Raw genomic sequence first — 22,738 nt, 5'->3', positions numbered from 1 at the left:
AAAGAGCCCCCTTTTAGACCAGTTGATCTGCCGTCTCTTTTCTGCTCTGCCCCTCTCTCCTGCGTGGAGAGGTTATTAGGTGACCACAGATGGGTCGCTAGCTGTTCAACGTCGGGACCCGGGGGTGGACCATTCATCTGTGCATCAGTTGGGAACGTCTCTGCACAGATGATCCCCTGCTGGACCCACTATGGACTAAACTCTCACACTATTAACTAGATCCACCCTACGTTATTGCATCGGTCGCCCAGGGTCGGGGGATCCCCACATCTGCGGTCGCCTCCAAGGTTTCTCATTGTATCCCATTGGGTTGAGTTTTTTCTTGTCCTAATGTGGGATCTGAGCCGAGGATGTCGTTGTGGCTTGTGCACATATATAGCTCTTGTGATTAAGGGCTATATAAATAAACTTTGATTAATTGAACTTTGAGAGGTGGTCCCTGCTAGAAGGATGCGTCCCCCAGTTAAAGCAGCTTCGTAACTTTAGATGCCGTGGACATGCTTGCTAGCATTACCCGTATTGAGCTCACTCAAAAACTCCTTTGTCCCACACACCATCAGACTATACAACTCCTCTCTGGTGGGCAGGGGGGTACTAGGATGACAGGGGATGCAAAACAATAACATATACCCCCATTATTTATTATTTACTTTTTAAATACAATCTCAATTCTGTACACTGCTGCTGGAATTTAAATTTTCCTGAGGGAACTCTCCTGAAGGAATCAATAAAGTACTATCTATCCATCTATAAATCTACGAGCCAAGTTTGTAGCAGCCCCAAACGGCCTAGAAGTTACGGTGAGCCAGCTAAGACGCTTAACGTCGTGGCGCAGTTGGGAGAGTGGCCGTGCCAGCAACCTGAGGGTTCTTGGTTCGATCCCCAGCTTCTACCACCCTAGTCACGTCCGTTGTGTCCTTGAGCAAGACACTTCACCCTTGCTCCTGATGGGTCGTGGTTAGCGCCTTGCATGGCAGCTCCCGCCATCAGTGTGTGAATGTGTGTGTGTGAATGGGTGAATGTGGTAATACTGTCAAAGCGCTTTGAGTACCTTGAAGTAGGGTTGGGCGATATGGCCTTTTATTAATATCTTGATATTTTTAGGCCATGTCACGATACACGCTATGTATTTCGATATTTTGCCTTAGCCTTGAATGAACACTTGATGCATATAATCACAGCAGTATGATGATTCTATGTGTCTACATTAAAAACATTCTTGTTCATACTTCATTAATATATGCTTATTTTAAACTTGCATGCAGAGAGGGAAATCACAACTAAGTCAAATTACCAAAACTGTATTTATTAAACAGTTATTAAGCAGTGGCACAAACATTTATGTCATTTCCAAAACCGAAAGTGCAAGATTGTCAGAGACATTTTAAAACAAGCTATTAGTGCACTTTTGTGCATGATGTCACTAAGATGACATATCAAAACAACACTAAATTAAAGTGCACTTTTTGTACAGAACGCCACTACAATAGTTTAAAACAAATAAAGTGCACTTTTGTGCATGATGTCACACAAGATATTTCAATAACTGTCAAATAAAAATGAGCTGCATAATAGGAAATCAAATAGTGTATGTTCCTGCGAACGTTATCTCCTTCTGTTTTTGTTTCATACGGTGTTGATGTGGAAATAGTTGCTTCGGCATTTTGTTGGTGTGGCACCGAACGGAGATGTTGACATGCGGCGTTTCAAGCACTCCTTATTCTCTCGCGGGTGACTTTTCAAATGATGCTACATTAGCAGTGGTGCTACTTTTTGTAGCAACGCTTTTGCCGCAAAATTGTTCAAGATCTTCCCGCCTGAAGCCAAACCACCGCCAGACGATGGACCCCTATCTGTTTTTCTTGGGAATTAATTAGAGATGTCCGATAATGGCTTTTTGCCGATATCCGATATTCCGATATTGTCCAACTCTTTAATTACCGATACCGATATCAACCGATACCAATATATGCAGTCGTGGAATTAACACATTATTATGTCTAATTTGGACAACCAGGTATGGTGAAGATAAGGTACTTTTTAAAAAAAATTAATAAAATAAGATAAATAAATTAAAAACATTTTTTTGAATAAAAAAGAAAGTAAAACAATATAAAAACAGTTACATAGAAACTAGTAATTAATGAAAATTTGTCAAATTAACTGTTAAAGGTTAGTACTATTAGTGGACCAGCAGCATGCACAATCAGGTGTGCTTACGGACTGTATCCCTTGCAGACTGTATTGATATATAATGTAGGAACCAGAATATTAATAACAGAAAGAATAAATGATAATGATAAATGGGTTGTACTTGTATAGCACTTTTCTACCTTCAAGGTACTCAAAGCGCTTTGACACTACTTCCACATTTACCCATTCACACTAAGGCTGAAACGACGCGTCGACGTCATCGGTTACGTAAATACGTCGACACCGTTTTTGTGCGTCGGCGCGTCGCATATTTACGTCACACTACTGTCATGGCGGAGCGCAAAGCAGACGATGCGAGCGAGGGGAAAAAAGCACGCCAAAAGTCGTCAAAAGTGTCCGAGTATTTCAATAAACGGCCTAATAATGTTGTTGTATGCACACTGTGTCGAGCGGAAATGGCCTATCATAGCAGCACAACGGCTATGAACGAACATTTGAAAAGAAAACCCCCGACAGCGTTCTTGCCATCACCATCAACTAGTCAATCGTCCGCGTGCGTATACGTTGTCATTATTACACAAAAACATGAATGTGTCATTTGTATCTGCGTTGTAAATTCATAAACTAAAGCACCGTTTGCTCTGAGAGGCGCGTTTGGCGTGCCTGTTCAGTGTTTACAAAGACGCGCTCCTCTTTAACGCTGTGGAGAGGCGGCGGCGGCGAGCGAGCGGCGAGGCAGGGCGCGCCGGGAGCGACGCCGCAAGAGACAGGGGACGACGAGCGAGCGAGGAAGAGGAGTTGAAAAGCGAGGAAAGAAAGAGAAAAGAGTTGGAAAAGAAAAGACTTTGTGTAAAATTAAAAGATTGTAAACCTGGCAAAGCCGTCTGGCGTTCAGTCTGTCGGTCCTGAAAGAACCCCACGGCACAAGACGTGTCACAAACGCTAACGTTAATTAGTTGTGCAAATACCTTTTACAACATTAACAGTTACATATACTATGTACAAACGAACAATTAACTTTCACTTTAATCATACTATCATTGTTGTGTTATTAAGCAAAATAAGCAATACTTTTACTTTTGTTGAAATGTTTACACTGTACACTTTTTTGTATTGGATGTTTAGCTTTATTTTTGCACATTTTAGCAAATAAGCAATACTTTTACTTTTGTTGAAATGTTTACACTTGTTACAGAATATTTCCGTTTTGCACTTTTTTGTATTGGATGTTTATCTTTATTTTTGCACATTTTAAAGCAAAATAAGCAATACTTTTACTTTTTAAATGCTTATACTATTCCAGAATATTAAGATTTGCACTGGATGTTTACTTTTATATTTGCACATTAAAAAGCAAATAAGCTACTTTTAATTTTGTTAAATGTTAAAAGTTTTAAATGTTTACATTGTTACAGAATATTTTGTCATGTTGTTGTCAATGTTGACTGAGTGGCCATACTTTTTTTTTTGTAAATAAAAGCCATGCCTTTTGAAAAAACTGGCCTACATTTATTTTTTCCTCTTCATTTAAAAAAAATAAAAATAATCGGTAAAAGGAAAAATAATCTATAGATTAATCGAAAAAATAATCTATAGATTAATCGATAGAAAAATAATCGTTAGTTGCAGCCCTAATTCACACACACATTCACACACTGATGGAGGGAGCTGCCATGCAAGGCGCTAACCAGCACCCATCAGGAGCAAGGGTGAAGTGTCTTGCTCAGGACACAACGGACATGACGAGGTTGGTACTAGGTGGGGATTGAACCAGGGACCCTCGGGTCGCGCATGGCCACTCTTCCACTGCGCCACGCCGTCCCTAACAAACAACCCTTTTGTGTGAATGAGTGTGAATGAGTGTAAATGGGGGAGGGAGGTTGTTTGGGTTGGTACACTAATTGTAAGTGTATCTTGTGTTTTTTATGTTGGTTTAATAAAAAATTTAAAAAATAAATAAAACGGTACCGAAAATAAAAAAAACGATACCGATAATTTCCGATATTACATTTTAGCGCATTTATCGGCCGATATTATCGGACATCACTAGAATTAATGCTTCCTTCATTTGTTACCAGATTCCCACCTTCTCTCTCTCGTATTACCACCCGCAACCGCACCGTTAGCATCACAGCTAACGTTGCCATGTCGCTACCTGTCTGATCCGCGGGAGCGTGTGACGTTGCACACGTGACGTATGTAAGAAGGTGCGCTTGTTTTATGTCTCTGTGAGAAGGAGAGACAAGAAAGAGTGGGAAACGCATGCAGTGTAATGCCCGCAGCTAAATGTAACTGCGTGAGAACATATACTCGAATATCACGATATAGTCATTTTCTATATCGCATAGGGACAAACCCGCGAAATATCGAGTATATCGATATATCGCACAGCCCTACCTTGAAGGTAAAAAAGCGTTATACAAGTTTAACCCACTTACTAGATTTAGCTTGTTAGCACTCAGTCTACCAGCCACCACACCGTGATGTAAACGGGCAAACATTCATGGTCCATGGCATGAACACATTATATAGAATATTACGTTATATTGGACTGCATTAAATAACATTTTGAGTGTACCACTATAGGTCGACCCATCAGGGAAAACTCATAGCAGGTAGCCACAAAACTGTATTAGCAATCAGGATTTTGTAAAGTAAAAAAAGTGAAATATAAAAAAAGTAGGTCACCCAGACCAGCAAGAAACAGTTGTCCTGTGTCTCTCTTATATCTGCAAAGGACAACCCGGAGTGCCGGGAGCCATCTGTAATGACCCGACGACAGCGGCGCTCTGCCGGCTCAATGAAATGGATAACTCTGACCAGCCAGGAAACAAGGAGGGATCCAAGGTAAGTGTCTGTCTGGATGAAGAGCGAGGTCACATGTCACATCTTTTCACATCCTGCCAGCTACAACCATCACACAGAATGTCCCACAAATTTGCACACAAGAAATGTGATGCTGTCCTCTACGTTTCATTGGCGTGACCACATACAGGATCCATTATCCGAACCATGTTGTTAAATCCTAGAAATCAAACCCTTTTTGCATGATGCATATTTTACTAGTCCCACTGAGTTCCTGGCAGTCAGTCCACCCATCGCTAACATCTGAAGTTGTCGCCGCATCTACACTTCCGACAGAGATCCATTAAACTCAACATGCAGTTAATGGACTTTTTGGCAGCCGATATCATTTTGCAGATGCAGACCTGTAGGGCCATTACAGACTTTTGCTAATCAGGGAGGTCAACTATCCATCATGCACTTCGGTGTAATTTGTTACACTACTGCTTAATGGCTGGATGAGTACCAACATCCCATCACTGTCCGAGGGGGGAGTCTAATTTATGATGATTTGGACTTTTTAACATAATGAGAAGCATAATCAAATATTTACGTTTTCACTTTAACACTACGAAGCTTTTCCACACTTTTCAACACTTCTTTCTCTGAATAATCCTTGTTACAAAACCCAAAACCAGTGAAGTTGGCACGTTGTGTAAATTGTCAATAAAAACAGAATACAATGATTTGCAAATCCTTTTCAACCTATATTCAATTGAATGCACTGCAAAGACAAGATACTTAATGTTGGAACTGGTAAACTGTGTTACTTTTTTTCAAATATTAACTCATTTGGAATTTGATGCCTGCAACATGTTTCAAAAAAGCTGTCACATGTGGCAAAAAAGACTGAGAAAGTTGAGGAATGCTCATCGAACACTTATTTGGAACATCCCACAGGTGAACAGGCTAATTGGGAACAGGTGGGTGCCATGATTGGGTATAAAAGCAGATTCCATGAAATGCTCAGTCATTCACAAACAAAGATGGGGCGAGGGTCATCGCTTTGTGAACAAATGCGTGAGCAAATTGTCGAACAGTTTAAGAACAACATTTCTCAACCAGCTATTGCAAGGAATTTACGGATTTCACCATCTACCGTCCGTAATATCATCAAAAGACTCAGATAATCTGGAGAAATCACAGCACATAAGCCACGGGGCTAAAAACCAACATTGAATGCCCGTCACCGCTCGATCCCTCAGGCAGTACTGCATCAAAAACCGACATCAGTGTTTAAAGGATATCACCACATGGGCTCAGGAACACTTCAGAAAACCACTGTCAGTAACTACAGTTTGTTGCTACATCTGGAAGTAAAAGTTAAAACTCTACTATGCAATGCGAAAGCCATTTATCAACAACACCCAGAAACGCCGCCGGCTTCGCTGGGCCCGAGCTCATCTAAGATGGACTGATGCAAAGTGGAAAAGTGTTCTGTGGTCTGATGAATCCACATTTCAAATTGTTTTTGGAAACTGTTGACAATCGTGTCCTCCGGACCAAAGAGGAAAAGAACCATCCGGACTGTTATAGGTGCAAAGTTCAAAAGCCAGCATCTGTGATGGTATGAGGGTGCATTAGTGCCCAAGGCATGGGTAACTTACACATCTGTGAAGGCACCATCAATGCTGAACAGTAGATACAGGTTTTGGAGCAACATATGTTGCCATCCAAGCAATAGCATTTTCATGGACGCCCCTGCTTATTTCAGCAAGACAATACCAAGCCACATTCTGCATGTGTTACAACAGCGTGGCTTCGCAGTAAAAGAGTGTGGGTACTAAACTGACCTGCCTGTAGTCCAGACCTGTCTCCCATTGAAAACGTGTGGCGCATTATGAAGCCTAAAATACCACAATGGAGACTGTTGAACAACTTAAGCTGTACATCAAGCAAGAATGGGAAATAATTCAACCTGAAAAGCTTAAAAAAATTGGTGTCCTCAGTTCCCAAACGGTTACTGAGTGTTGTCAAAAGGAAAGAAGGCCATGTAACACAGTGGTAAAAATGCCCCTGTGTCAACTTTTTTGCAATGTGTTGCTGCCATTAAATTCTAAATTAATGATTATTTGCAAAAAAAAATTAGGTTTCTCAGTTCGAACGTTAAAAACTATCTTGTCTTTGCAGTCTATTCAATTGAATATAAGTTGAAAAGGATTTGCAAATCATTGTATTCTGTTTTCATTTACGATTTACACAACGTGCCAACTTCACTGGTTTTGGGTTTTGTAGTTACCATTTTTGGTTTCTGAGTTGTTTGTTGTTTAGTGTTTCTTCCTGCCTCGTGCTGTAATTTTTATTTCACTTCCTGTTTTGGTTTTGTCTTGTTTTTGAGTGCTATTACACACACCTGCTCTTGATTAGTGATCTGGGGACTGCCTCTGAAAACTAATCAGAAGGGTTTATCGCCTCCCTTGCGACACTGGTCCAATGACCAATATTCATGGTAGGCCTTTTGATTTGTGCCTGCCTGGTCCAAAACAAAATACCTTCTTATCTGCACTTCGTCTCTGCATCCTGGGGTCACGTCAACAGCAACCATGTGCTACCTTGACATTTGTTCCATTAAAACTTAGTCATGCATTTTTATTGAGGCTAATTCTCATTATATTATGTCCTTATCCTAACAGGATGACATCTACAGTATAGTAGAGTTGTGAATCTTAGAACCACTCACGACAAAATTTGATTCCGATTCTTGTGGAAACGATTAGATTCAGAATATTTTCGTGCTGTTACTCGTTTCACAATAAATACTCCTTCAGTAACAAAGGGGTGACAAACACTTAGCAAGGCTTCTTGTCTCCACCTGCTCTCTCATGCTCAATGTGTGGTACGCTTAGAAAGTCCTTGCAGTGATAATAATACTTTTAAGAAGTGTAGTTCATTTGCTGCCTTGGAGGCCATGATTAGTAACGTTGAAGCAACTCCACACTGTGAACATTGCTGCGCCAGCTAGTGGGTAACTAAAATAATTCACTGACCCCCCGAAAATTCCCGTCCACTAATCTTCAGGGTTGATTATGTCAAACTTTGTGGCACCTAAATGTTAGCCTTTAGCGAAGACGGGGCTATTTATTTCTCCTCCATACAGAAATTAGCGACACCTGAAGCTGTCATTGTATTTTTAATGCCATGACAATAAAGGTATTCTATTTTATCGCAAGAACATTAGCAGTGCGCTTGACAACATGGCATTTTCTCATAATAGTACCATTTGTTTTACTTTTTTTCTTTTCTAACATTAACATGTTTTGTGTAGAATTGTCACTTTATTGTTATAACTGTAAACAAATATTTTTTGTCACTCAAATAACAACTGAATTTAGTTCATTCACATTGTGTAGATACATTCCCTGAAACATCACAAATACATTCCCTTCACATTTAACCACTTTTTCCTTAAAATTGTGATTTAAAAAAATGTTTTATTTATATTTTAAGTACTATTTTTGTCACATTTTAACCCTACTTTTGGAGCATCAAAACGACTTAATTCTAATAACTTATCACATTACGTTTTCCTGTGATTTTCTTTATATTACTACTTGATTTGTGTAACATTTTTCCCTCATAAAATTTGATATTTTTTCACACAATATGATGACTTTATTCTCGTATCTATAATGGTAAAAAAATTGCAGTATTATTTAAACTTCTTTCTTTTAATGTTTAACTTTAATCTTGAGACACTACGACTTTAATCCCATAACACTGCAACTGTATTCTTCTAACTTTATGACTTTAATTATTGTATTATTACAAGTTAATTATTGTACCAATACAGATTATATTTCGTAAGCCATCCATGTTCTTGTTCATTTAAAGCTAAAAATGTTCTTTTAACTTTACCAATTTACCAATTTATTTTATTTATTTTTTATAAAATACCTTCTTTTTTTTTTACAAAAGTATTGTTGCCCTCGTTTTTTCCTTATAAAATAATACATGTCTTTATTCCTTTCTTGTTTATAACATGATTACTAAATCCAGTATTTATTTTTGTTACTGTACAATTTGTTTTTCCTTGCGGCACTACCACTGTGTAACATCAAGACTTAGGGGCCTGATTTACTAAAGGTTTACGTGTACTAAAACACGTGCAATCCTGATATCACGTGCAAAGCTGATCTCCGAAACTTGTGCAAAGTGGATTGCATCTGTTAAGTGAGCAGAATTGGGCCTGCAATCAGTTTTGCGTCTCTTCGGCCAGAAAAACAAAAAAAAGTAGTTTCATTGTCGAGGCACTGCACAACTGCTTGGGAAATGCCCATAAAAAGTGGAAGATGTCTCCTGCTTGTTTGAAAACAGCAAAACTCCACAGGTAGGAGCATGAATGTGCAGTAAACGAGAGTGCCTCAGTGGTGATGCCTCTTATAGTACTTCCTAGGGTCAATATTTTGTTACAGGTACCAAAATGTATTTCGATACTTTGTGATAGTTTTCAAAATAAAGGGGACTACAAAAGATGTAATTATTGGCTTTTTTTCTCTCCAAATCTTAGGAAACATTACACATACGTTTCGTATTGCAATCAAAGCACAATTTTAGTTGAAAAAACTATTTTGGCAAAAAAAGAACAGCGTGAACATACAAGACAACTTCTCTTTTAGTAGTAAGTAAGCAAACAAAAGGCTGCTTACATATGCAGTAAAATATTGTGTCATTTACTATTCTGGTGTGATTATATGCATCAAGTGTTCATTCAAGGCTAAGGCAAAATATCGCGATATATATCGTGTATCGCGATATGGCCTAAAAATATCGAGATATTAAAAAAAAGGCCATATCGCCCAGCCCTATTGCACACGCTGTTTCCCACATGGCGTTTGGACTCTAGTAAATCAGGCCTCTTTGTGCTTGAAGAGTTAAAAGAAACATCATGTTGCAAGACGACAATCAGTGGAGGCTGCATGCTAAACAAACCGTGCTTCCTGTGTGGAGCCGTGGAGGAGGCAGTGTGCTAATTATTTACTGATGCAGCAAAGGCGACCAAATGCCTGCTTCGGCTTGAACTGTGAGGGAACACCCTGGCGGTGTCACCTGGGTAACGACACGCAAGAAGACAGGGATCACGGGGGTGTGTGGGAGTGAGAAAGAGCGAGGCATAGAATGGTCAGTAAAGTGGAGGTTCACTGGTGAGTCAGCGAGGGAGGGCGGCCACAGCGGGGGAACAGCGGTAGCGTATTAGATTTCAGATGCATATGAATGACCAACTGCTGGCTTTGCTCTAGCTTTAGGGGGAAATTGCACGGGCTCCCTTTGAGCTGCACTTTTGAATCTAGATTACTGCTTTACTTAATCCTGGGGTGGGCAGGTAGGGGGTCATGAATGTCTGTGGCTGGTGCCATTAAAACTGAGACTTGCAGAGAGGTACTTTGCCTCTTTTAAGTACATTTCTCACTATCTACAATAGAACTAAGGCGGAGGCGTCCAAACATTTTCCAGCGAGGGCCACATAGAGAAAAATTGAAGGATGCGAGGGCCACTTATATCTCAGTGGCCTAGTGGTTAGAGTGTCCGTCCTGAGATCGGTAGGTTGTGAGTTCAAATCCCAGCCGAGTCATACCAAAGACTATAAAAATGGGACCCATTACCTCCCTGCTTGGCACTCAGCATCAAGGGTTGGAATTGGGGGTTAAATCACCAAAATGATTCCCGGGCGCGGCCACCGCTGCTGCCCACTGCTCCCCTCACCTCCCAGGGGGTGATCAAGGGTGATGGGTCAAATGCAGAGAATAATTTCGCCACACCTAGTGTGTGTGTGACAATCATTGGTACTTTAACTTTAACTTTAACTAAAAATACTCAAACCAAAACAATGTGCATATGCTAACATTTGAAAAACACTTCTACATCTTAGCTTTGTGTTATAGATAACAAAGCAATAAAATAATTTATTATTTTAATAATGATTTTATTTGCATTTATATTAACTGTGCTCTAAAGTAAGCTTGTATTTACTAAAATTGCTATTATACCGTCAACTGAAACGCTTTTGAGGGCTTTTGTACACTCAAAAACATATCATGTCTCACAAGAAATGTGTATACTTTTTCATCATGACACGGAAATCATCAAAGACCTTATACAGTAAGACGCTCAGGTTGTCGACCATTTTGAAGTGAAGTGAAGTGGAATTATATTTATATAGCGCTTTTCTATAGTGACTCAAAGCGCTTTTACATAGTGAAACCCAATATCTAAGTTACATTTAAAGGGGAACATTATCAACAGACCTATGTAAGCGTCAATATATACCTTGATGTTGCAGAAAAAAGACCATATATTTTTTTAACCGATTTCCGAACTCTAAATGGGTGAATTTTTGGCGAATTAAACGCCTTTCTATTATTCGCTCTCGGAGCGAGTTGTGACGTCACATCGGGAAGCAATCTGCCATTTTCTCAAACACATTACAAACACTGAGTCAAATCAGCTCTGTTATTTTCCGTTTTTTCGACTGTTTTCCGTACCTTGGAGACATCATGCCTCGTCAGTGTGTTGTCGGAGGGTGTAACAACACGAACAGGCACGGATTCAAGTTGCACCAGTGGCCCAAAGATGCGAAAGTGGCAAGAAATTGGACGTTTGTTCCGCACACTTTACCGACGAAAGCTATGCTACGACAGAGATTGCAAGAATGTGTGGATATCCTGCGACACTCAAAGCAGATGCATTTCCAACGATAAAGTCAAAGAAATCTGCCGCCAGACCCCCAGTGAATCTGCCGGAGTGTGTGAGCAATTCAGGGACAAAGGACCTCGGTAGCACGGCAAGCAATGGCGGCAGTTTGTTCCCGCAGACGAGCGAGCTAAACCCCCTGGATGTCTTGGCTCACACCGTCCCTAATGCCACCGAAGATGATCAAGAGAAGAATATCGACCCTAGCTTCCCTGGCCTGCTGACATCAATTCCAAAACTGGACAGATCAGCTTTCAGGAAAAGAGAGCGGATGAGGGTATGTCTACAGAATATATTAATTGATGAAAATTGGGCTGTCTGCACTCTCAAAGTGCATGTTGTTGCCAAATGTATTTCATATGCTGTAAACCTAGTTCATAGTTGTTAGTTTCCTTTAATGCCAAACAAACACATACTAATCGTTGGTTAGTAGGCGATCGCCGAATTCGTCCTCACTTCCTCCCGTGTCGCTGGCTGTCGTGTCGTTTTCGTCGGTTTTGCTTGCATACGGTTCAAACCGATATGGCTCAATAGCTTCAGTTTCTTCTTCAATTTCGTTTTCGCTACCTGCCTCCACACTACAACCATCCGCTTCAATACATGCGTAATCTGTTGAATCGCTTAAGCCGCTGAAATCCGAGTCTGAATCCGAGCTAATGTCGCTATAGCTTGCTGTTCTATGCGCCATGTTTGTTTGTGTTGGCATCACTATGTGACGTCACAGGAAAATGGACGGGTGTATATAACAATGGTTAAAATCAGGGATATTTTTTTTAGGGATATTGCGTGATGGGTAAAATTTTGAAAAAAACCTCGAAAAATAAAATAAGCCACTGGGAACTGATTTTTAATGGTTTTAACCCTTCTGAAATTGTGAAAATGTTCCCCTTTAAACCAGTGTGGGTGGCACTGGGAGCAGGTGGGTAAAGTGTATTGCCCAAGGACACAAAGGCAGTGACTAGAATGGCGGAATCGGGGATCGAACCTGGAACCCTCAAGTTGCTGGCACGGCCACTCTACCAACCGAGCTATACCGCCCGTTTTCAGGTCCCATTTTTGGGGGATTTGGTCCCGTTGATTTTTTCATAGTTTTTTGTTCTAATTTGGGACCTGTTCAGTTTGTCTATAGAATGTGTCGCTGGCCGCACTTTGGACACCCCTGAACTAAGGTGACACCTAAACACACCAAATTGAGCCATTAACAGCAAGAACCATATTAAGTAAGTTTATTATCAAAGGTACGCATCTCACACACCACAGACAAACACACACTTACACACACAAAACTCTTCAACAGACAACCCCAGCTTCAACAGCGGGGAGGAGGTTTTGCTGTAGCCTTAAAGACAACCATCTGGGCACACCGCCAAACAGACTTTCCTCAACAGCAAGTAATGAGAGCACTGAACTCCAATGATAGAGCACTAAAGTACTACAACGTTCATTTCATTAGAGGGCAAGACATTATCTAGCCAAATATATACACACAGTAGATATGAACATAGGGATATTAGAGCCACACTCAAATAATAATAGAATAAGAAACAAAAATACTAGGATAATGTGAAAAATTGCAATCTTAACAGACAAAAGACTTTTTGGAGAAAAAAGTATTGGATTAACGTTTTTTTTTTAATATTCTGGTCGATCATGCTGTAAATAGTGCCATTTTTTCAAATGCAGATTTTACAAGTCACAGTTCAACTTCGTCCCGGACCGTATTCTTAGGCTAGCAAAGAATTTCACATAAGCGATAACACAAAAAAATATAACATTATTTTTGTAAGTTTCCAACAATTTTCTCAAAAAATCTTTTTCTCAAGCAACCTTTTTTTTTCTCACAAAAACACAAATGTTCCCTCCTAAAGTTATATCATTCTCTGAAGTTTTTCTTGTAATTGAGTTTATTTTTGTTAATCCTAAAAAAAAAAGTTTCTGGAAAAAAAATGTTTTCAGTATTTGTTTTTTAAGGGGAACTGCATTTTTTGGGGAATTTTGCCTATTTGCCTATGAGAGACAAGAACACACGTCTTTTTTTAAACGATTTTAAAGATCCATCCATTTTCTACCGCTTATTCCCTGTATATGTGTGTGTATATATACACACACACACACATATATATATATATATATATATATATATATATATATAATGTGGTATTAGACACGTTTATAACAATATGTAACATGTTCAAAATTTACCGTATTTTGATCATTTCAATGATTACCGAGACCGATTTATTTTGCGCATTGATTTCTGTTTTTTATAGCAGCGCACGTCTTACTTCTGGCAACAAATGTCTGTTCCTACTTCCGGAATCAAACATGAGTGTGTTTTCTAATCATGTCAGACTTGGTAACAGACAACGAAAACCGCTATTTTTGCACAAATGAGGATTTACAACCTTATTCTTTTGAAGCTAAAAGCTAGCACGAAGGAAGAGTGTGAAGTTGGAGCAGACGGAAGCCGGGAGAGGCGGATGAAAGCAATTTTGACGCTATAAATATGCAACTTGGAGACAAGCTGTATCGACATAAATGGATTGCTTACCCAAAATCAACAGGAAACGTCCCTTGCCAGCTGGACCAGAGAAACAACTGTCCATCGAGTGAGTCACACCTTATATTGACCATGATACACTCAGCACGTCCTGCGTGTTATTACAACTACAGTACATACGCTGTATGGGTAGCTCAGCTGTGTACAAACAAAATATGGAATGTGGGATAACACTTTGCAGATACTGTAATATGATTGTTCATGTTTGTCAGTCAGTACAAAATGGTGTCGTATGGCAGTGTTGTGCATTACAAAATCAAACGTGTTTCGTGTTGTCGTAGAAGCTAGCTTATCTTTTGCCGTAGATAGCTTTTACGGCTAATACCAAAGCACGCCGATGTGTGACTATGCTAGAAACATTGTTCAGTGGTCGCTCTTACAATAAAAATGTCGCTACAGCTTGGTTATTATACAGCTTGCAACAAGAAGTACCGGTATACATTATACAGAACATTTATAACACAAAGATCTACAAAAGAAGTACAAAACGTATAAGAACAAGCTAACTGACATACTACGAACATCTAGGAAATAATATTACAGTCAATTATTGGACCGGAACAAAAACAATATGAGAGCAACATGGAACATCCTAAATAGCATTATTAAAAATGATGCAAAGAAGGATAATCCTAAACACTTCTTAGATAGAATTTTTTTTAAATGACAATGTGAACAAAGTACTTGAAAACTTCAACAAGTAATTTGTGAACATTCGACCAAAAGATTCCAGATCCAGAGTATGTTGAGGACTTGAATGGCACTATAGACAGAAATCCCAACTTGGATGTTCCTCGAAGGTGTGACAAAATAGGAAATAATCAATATTGTGAAAAAATGTAAATCCAAGACCTCAACTGATTGTAATGGAATTGATAACCTTTAACATATATCAGCAACTTCTCATTTCCAACAGGCAAATTCCCAAACAAAATGAAAATAACAAAAGTCGTACTCATTTTTAAGACTGGAGACAAACACCAGTTTACAAACTACAGACCTGTTTCTTTACTTGCACAATTTTCTAAAATTATTGAAAAGCTGTTTAACAACATATTGGACAATTCTATAATTAAAAATGAAACACTCACAGACAACCAATGCGGATACACAGCCAACATTTGAACATCAATGGCATTAATTAAAATAACGGAATAGATCACCAATGCAATAGATAGCAAAAAATGTACTGCTGCAGTTTATTTAACAAAAACATTTGGCACAATTAATCATAATATCTTAATAAACACATTAGACTGGTATGCCATCAGAGGGTTGGACTTGAACTGGGTAAGAAGCTACTTAACCAACAGGAAGTAATACGTGAAGATAGGCGAAAACACGTCGACAGAGCTGAAAACATCTTGTGGCGTACCTCAGAGATCAATACTGGGACCAAAATTGTTCAATCTTTATACAAACAACATTTGTAAAGTTACAAAGGACAAAGTTAGTTTTATTTGCAGATGACACGACTGTGTTTTGTTCAGGAGAGAACACACATAAGCTAATACTAATAATAACAGAAGAAATTGAAAAGATGTTTTGACATAACAGACTGTCTTTGAATCTCAGCAAAACTAGAATATTGTTATTCGGTAACAGTAGAAGGGAAAGTCAAACACAAATACACACAGACAGAGTAGACATTGAATGAGTAAAAGAAAACACAATTTTGGGTGTAGTAATAGGTGATAAAATGAACTGAATGTAAAAGAAAAAAAATACAACATAAAGTAGCAAGAAACATGTCAATAATTAATAGAGTAAAATATAATCTAGACCAAAAATCACTACTTATTGTCTACTACTAACTAGTGTTACAACATCTGAGTTATTGTGTAGAAATATGTGGAAACAATCACAAAAGTGCGCTTCATTCAAAAACGGTGTTACAAAAAAGATCAGTTAGAATAATACATAATGTCGGATATAGAGAACATACAAACCCTTTATTTATTGAATAAAATATTTTGGAATTCAATGTTTTCAATTCTCATATTGAAATATAATCTCCCACTTTGCGACTTTTAAATTGTGTGTATTCATTTTACTATGTCTTACTGTTATTTTGTCCTTTTATTTATTTATGTATTTTTACTAATTTATGTATATATTTTGTTTGATTGTTTCGTGGTCAGGGTGGGTCAGGCGAGCGAGATTCCACTATTAACAAATGAAAAAGAATCTGAGCATTTTATACACATTTTGATTATAAAGTTTAGTAAAGTTAGTAATAGGGTATGATAATAATAATAATAAAGTAGATCAGTAAATCACTCAAAAAATATATATTTGGCCTATTAAACGCTTGCTCTCTAAATTGGATGAAGATCACAACGTATACATTCAATTCTACTATAAAATCATACAAAGAGTTATTTCCACTTTTCTCATTCGGAATGTAAGCTTTGCTCCCGTAGCTGCTTTACAAATAAATATTGAACACAAGAGTCACAATTAATTGCGAACACGACTCTGTAAATCCAAACCAAACACATTCACGCTGAGTGACCTTTATGATCACTCTCTAGGCTAAACACTTTTTATTATGATTTATAAAATGGTATCGAAATTATTTTTTGTTTTTTTTCTCAGTGCAAACCCAAATTGAACCCCAAATGGGCGGAAGGACTTTGTTTAATTAATCAGATTACTGAGAGCTGAAAAGAGAAGCAGGTGCACCTCTCCGAGTTCCTGTCCCCCTCAACAGATAATTCACATGACGGATGCACGACCTCCGGCAGCTCCCCACAGAAAAGTGACCTTATCCCAATGAGATCTTCCCACGTGTCAGAACATATTCGAAGACGATTGATTGAACTGTTTTTTCCCATGTCGGGAGAGACAATACAACCCCCGACAACTTGCCAGGTTTTGATTGAAGCAGCAACCCCGTTAAACTTCTTGATTCTAAATAATAATCCTTCCTATTTACCCTGTTTTTTGAAATACCCCCAGAAACTCCAGGCGGCCACTAAAGGAAACGCCCAATAGTTTTCTAGAACTATTGGGGCATCTGAACGCTGATAAGCAGTGTTTCTACAAGTTTAAGCCAGTGTTGCAGTGACTAAACGTTCTTGGACTTTTGGTGGATAAGAGGCAGATGTAACCGCATAAAGATGAAAACAATTCTGCAGATTTCCCTGCAACGTTAACATCAGTTCTACCGTATTGTTCAGGAGAGAACATACAGAAGCTAATACAAAAAATAACAGAAGAAATGAACAAATTAAAAAGATGGTTTGAAAAAATATATATATATCTTTGATCTCAGTAAAACTAAAATAATGCTATTTGGTAACAGTAGAAGGGAGAGTCAAACACAAATACAAATAGACGGAATAGAAATTGAAAAATTAAATTAAACCAAATTTCTAGGTATAATGATTGATGATGAATTGAATTGGAAATCTCATGTAAAGGGGGGGCGGGGTTTGGTGGTAGAGGGGGTGTATTTTGTAGCGTCCCGGAAGAGTTAGTGCTGCAAAGGGTTCTGGGTATTTGTTCTGTTGTGTTTATGTTGTGTTACGGTGCGGATGTTCTCCCAAAATGTGTTTGTCATTCTTGTTTGGTGTGGATTCACAGTGTGGCGTGTATTTCTTACAGTGTTTATTCGGCCATTCTCAGTGTAACCTGTATCACTTTTGATCAAGTATGCATGGCATTCACGTATGTGTGCGTACAGAAGTCGCACGTATCTTGTGACTGGGCCGGCACGTTGTTAGAATGGATGAAAAGCAGACGTGAAGACAGCTCGTAGAGGACGTTAAATTAAGGCAGTGCCTTTACGGCACGCCACCAAGACTGTGGTCCGGGTGGACTACGAGATATAATGACTAATGAACACCTTCGTTCATTAATGAAGGTTGCCTCAGCTCAAAGCCTGAGCCCCGACATTAATGAACTAGCATCCAAGAAAATATGACAGGTATCTGGCTTGGGCACATCAGATTAGATCAGTGTGTTGCAAACTGAGCAGTTTAAAGTCCTGAATGGTTGGTTTATTCATTGTTATTTTATTTTCCAATGTATTAGCCTGTGGAAAACGTTAATGTTGATATTTACCTCAGAAGGCTGCAAATAGAAAAGAGGCATTCAATTTTAATGTAAATTGTATTTGATATGACATTGATATTTTTTAATTATTAATATTATTATTTGAAACTCGATTTTGCATGTCACTATAAAGTTATATAAGTCTTGCTTGTTCAATATTCAATGCAAAACTTGTTTGGGTCCCTATTAAAAGGTTCATTTGTTCAACCTTGGCCCGCGGCTTTGTTCAGTTTGAAATTTTGGGCCACTCTGTATTTGAGTTTGACACCCCTGCTCTAGCAGGTGGCTTTTCAAATTATGCTACATATTAGCAGTAATGCTACTTTTTGTAGCAACGCTTTTGCCCCACACTTGACAAATTACGGTTGTCTGTTCGACATATTCCCGCTTGAAGCCAAACCACCGCCAGCGTGCTGTTTTTCTTGGGAATTAATTATTCGTTCATTTGTTACCAGATTCGCACCTTCTTTCTCTCGTATTACCACTCGCACCACAGCTAATGTTACCCACGCCGTAAGAAGGTGCGCTTGTTTTATGTCTTTGTGAGAAGGAGAGACAACAAAGAGTGAGAAAAGCCTGTAGTATAATGCCCGCAGCTAAAAGCAACTGCGTGAGAACATATACTCGAATATCACGATATAGTCATTTACTATACATATACGCACAGAAACAAACCCGCGATATATCGAGTACATCGATATATCGCCCAGCCCTAATTGCAACACATATCCATAAAATGCACTCCTGTGGTATTATACGAAAATACATTCAAATAACAATCGAATAGGTTTTCCTGTTCTTAGCACTGATAGACTTGACGTTAGTGTAACAGTATTGGAAGATGTCTCAACAAGTAAATACAGAAATTCACCCAACACAGTAGGCCTTTACTGCTTTAGTAACAAAAGTCACTTTATATTAAAACAGACTACACTGAACTAGTCCCAGAAACTGTCGTAAATACACATTTCAGCAGAAATATACACAGAATAACCATTAACTACGCACAGTACCTTTCTATATATTTAACACTGTTGATGCCATGAATTGATTTACTTGGACCCCGACTTAAACAAGTTGAAAAACTTATTCGGGTGTTACCATTTAGTGGTCAACTGTAAGGGCTTCACGGTGGAAGAGGGGTTAGTGCATCTGCCTCACAATACAAAGGTCCTAAATAGTCTTGGGTTCAATCCCGGGCTCGGGATCTTTCTGTGTGGAGTTTGCATGTTCTCCCCGTGACTGCGTGGGTTCCCTCCGGGTACTCCGGCTTCCTCCCACCTCCAAAGACATGCACCTGGGGATAAGTTGATTGGCAACACTAAATTGGCCCTAGTGTGTGGATGTGAGTGTGAATGTTGTCCGTCTATCTGTGTTGGCCCTGCGATGAGGTGGCGACTTGTCCAGGGCGTACCCCGCCTTCCGCCCGATTGTAGCTGAGATAGGCTCCAGCGCCCCCCGCGACCCCAAAGGGAATAAGCGGTAGAGAATGGATGGATGGATGTAAGGAATATGTACTATATTGTGCAATCTACTAATAAAAGTTTCAATCAATCAATCAATGCAGTTAGCATTAGCTTCGACATTGGCAGTGCAATTAGCTTTAGCATTAGCTTGATCTTGTATAAAGCCTCGTCGACTGAAAAGACACATATCATAAAAATATACCCTTTTAAACATGTTTGAACATTATAAAGATACACTCAGGGGTAAAAGGATTAACATAAAGACACTTGTACCTGAGAAGGGAGATGTTTGAGTATACCTGCTGACGTCTGTAATGCCTGCAAGGAGGAAGTCAGGTGTCCCCTATTATAGCTCCCAGCACAACGCGCCCCCTGCTGGAGCCCTCCAGTACTACAATAGCTCTTATTAATGCTGGCATCACAATAACATTAACTCCATTTAATACAATTTACTGCGCTTTACTGTTGCTATTAACAATAAAAAAAATAATAAGATTGAAAATATAAAATTACTTAGTAATACAACTCAAGAGCTTACTCTGCTACTTATTATCACTGTATTCTACTAGAGACTAAATTTACATCCTGTCACATAAAGACTGCATAAGTATTAAAAATGTTTCAGATTAGGAGCAGGCTGACTTTCCTTGTTACAATGTACAAGAGAACCATTAATGGTTACTTTTCTTAAATTACCATGAGAACTAGCTGAGAACTTTATCAGCTCCTCTACACTAAAGCACTGTTGACGCAACACTGTTTTTGAATGAAAATGCTTTTTTTTCTTCCAAGTGTTGTTTTGACTGTTAATTTACATGGCAATTGTGTTACAAAGTCTGAAAATGCAAACAGGGGTCTTGTAGGAGAAGTCTGAAAAGGACACTGTTAGCATGTCGGTTTAAATCAGGGGTGTCAAACGTACGGCCTGAGGACCGGATCAGGCCCGCGGACAGGTTTAATCCGGCCCGCGGGGTGAGTTTGCTAAGTATAAAAATGAACCTGAAACAGGTACACCCTGGACAAGTCCCCACCTCACCGCAGGGCCAACACAGATAGACAGACAACATTCTCTTATTATTATAATCAAATGACAGCAGTCATTTCCATGAGGTTATTTTCTAATATAAGTGTTTAGGCCCACTTACAATGACAATAACAAAAAAATATTGTTTTTCATGAACTGTGTACTTGTATTGTTTGTCTGAGTGGAGGTCCTGCTTTGGAAATAATGTGTACCCCTTTCAGACATTGCATTTAGTTCCCATTAAAACATTCACATGTTGCACAATGAGATGTAAGCAGGGGATCGTGTGTACATTCCTGCAACTTCCTGTTTTAAAAAAATATATTTTTATTAGTATATATTTAATATACTAACAGCATTTCATGATTAATATTTATAAATTAAGATTCCTAATAAATGACACTAGAATAAGCACACAATTGATTGGTAAATCATAGTGTAACGACCTGGATTTACACTTTATGTGTGGTGTTGGAGTTGTCCGACTTTTTGTGTGGCTGTAAACGCATCACTGGCTAAGTGCCATATGTGCTTGTGTTGGTGCAAGTGAGAAAGAGCGAGCGTCTGCTGTTGATATAACAAAGTTGGTTTTGGTCTGGTTTGTACTGCAGAAAATGACCAGTTTTGCTAGATATATATTTTTTTACTAATGTTTTGGTGATGTGTTTATGGCCGACAATAAATAGTTTTGCTCAGTAAAGTGATCGATGGAATTCATGTCCTCAAAGCGACAGACGTTACAATATTTGAACAATGATGACGAAAACTGTTTTCTCTGTCGTGTCCGTGTAAAAATTAACCTGAAATGTTTTAATGAAAGAAACCACTGTTCTAAATGTGTCCACTGGATGTCACATTAGCGATTATTTGTATCTTTGTAGATGATGTTACATATGTACTAAATAAACCACATGATGTTAGTACATCAGTCGAGGAAAATGATCAAACTACATAAATAACATACTGTAATTTGATTTTGATATAATCTTTTTATCTTGATAGATTGAAAATTAACACCAATGAGTTGACTGATAAACATTATCACATAATTTATTCAGAAAATATAAATAACGACATATAAAGATAGAATACTATTAACCGCAACATGTAAGTGTAAAAAAACAACAACAACATTATGATTTGTACAATTTCAGAATGTGCTTGTTCTATTTTTAAACAAAGAAAACAATCTAAAGTTGTCATTATTTTTAAGTTATCGTGCCGTGATTTTACCAGTCCGGCCCACTTGGGAGTAGATTTTTCTCCATGTGGCCCCCCCATCTAAAATGAGTTTGACACCTCTGCTTTAAATCCTTCAAACAGTCCTAAACACGTTTCTCTTTTAGTGTGTGGGCAACAACAACAACAACAACAACAACAAAACAGTGGCAGACAGCCAAGATTTGATAAACTGTAAAAACAATTATTCTCAACAAAAGAGGAGAAATATAATCTTAGAGAAAAATTTTATTTGAAACATTTGTACGCATGTACAACACTTAAGACCTTCAGTATATCAGTATGTGGAATTAAATTATGGAATGGATTAAGCAAAGAAATCAAACAATGTACTAATATGATCCACTTCAAGAAACTCTTCAAACTTAAAGTGTTTACAAAGTACAAAGAAGAAGAACCATGATAAACATTCTGAATTTATCTCACCCATCCATTCATTTTTAAGATAATCTTACTCATCTCACCATATGAAATATAAGTAATTTACTTCACCAATTATTATGTATTATTTATTTATGTATTTTTATTGTTATTACTTATGGAGTATATTGTCAATAAATTGAGAACAGGAAGTGAACAAGCATATGTATGTATATATATATATATATATATATATATATATATATATATATATATATATATATATATTCAGAGCGCGATGATGTCACGTTATCAATGGGAAAATGCATTTTTAGACAATATGAT

The 22,738-nt window shown here is 38.4% G+C and overlaps 1 long non-coding RNA gene across 1 annotated transcript in view; it reads right to left on the bottom strand.

Annotated features, from left to right (window-relative positions):
• LOC133611494 (uncharacterized) overlaps positions 1-20,107 on the bottom strand; it is a 77,459-nt gene extending 57,352 nt beyond the window's left edge. The window contains exon 1 of the long non-coding RNA XR_009816000.2: positions 20,044-20,107. This is a non-coding gene — a long non-coding RNA (uncharacterized lncRNA). The remainder of the gene's footprint in view (positions 1-20,043) is intronic.
• Positions 20,108-22,738: the final 2,631 nt, after the last annotated feature.

Source organism: Nerophis lumbriciformis, linkage group LG08 (genome assembly GCF_033978685.3).
Source record: "Nerophis lumbriciformis linkage group LG08, RoL_Nlum_v2.1, whole genome shotgun sequence".
In the NCBI taxonomy this organism is placed as follows: Eukaryota; Metazoa; Chordata; class Actinopteri; order Syngnathiformes; family Syngnathidae; genus Nerophis; species Nerophis lumbriciformis.
This window is presented reverse-complemented; position numbering and strand designations above follow the sequence as displayed.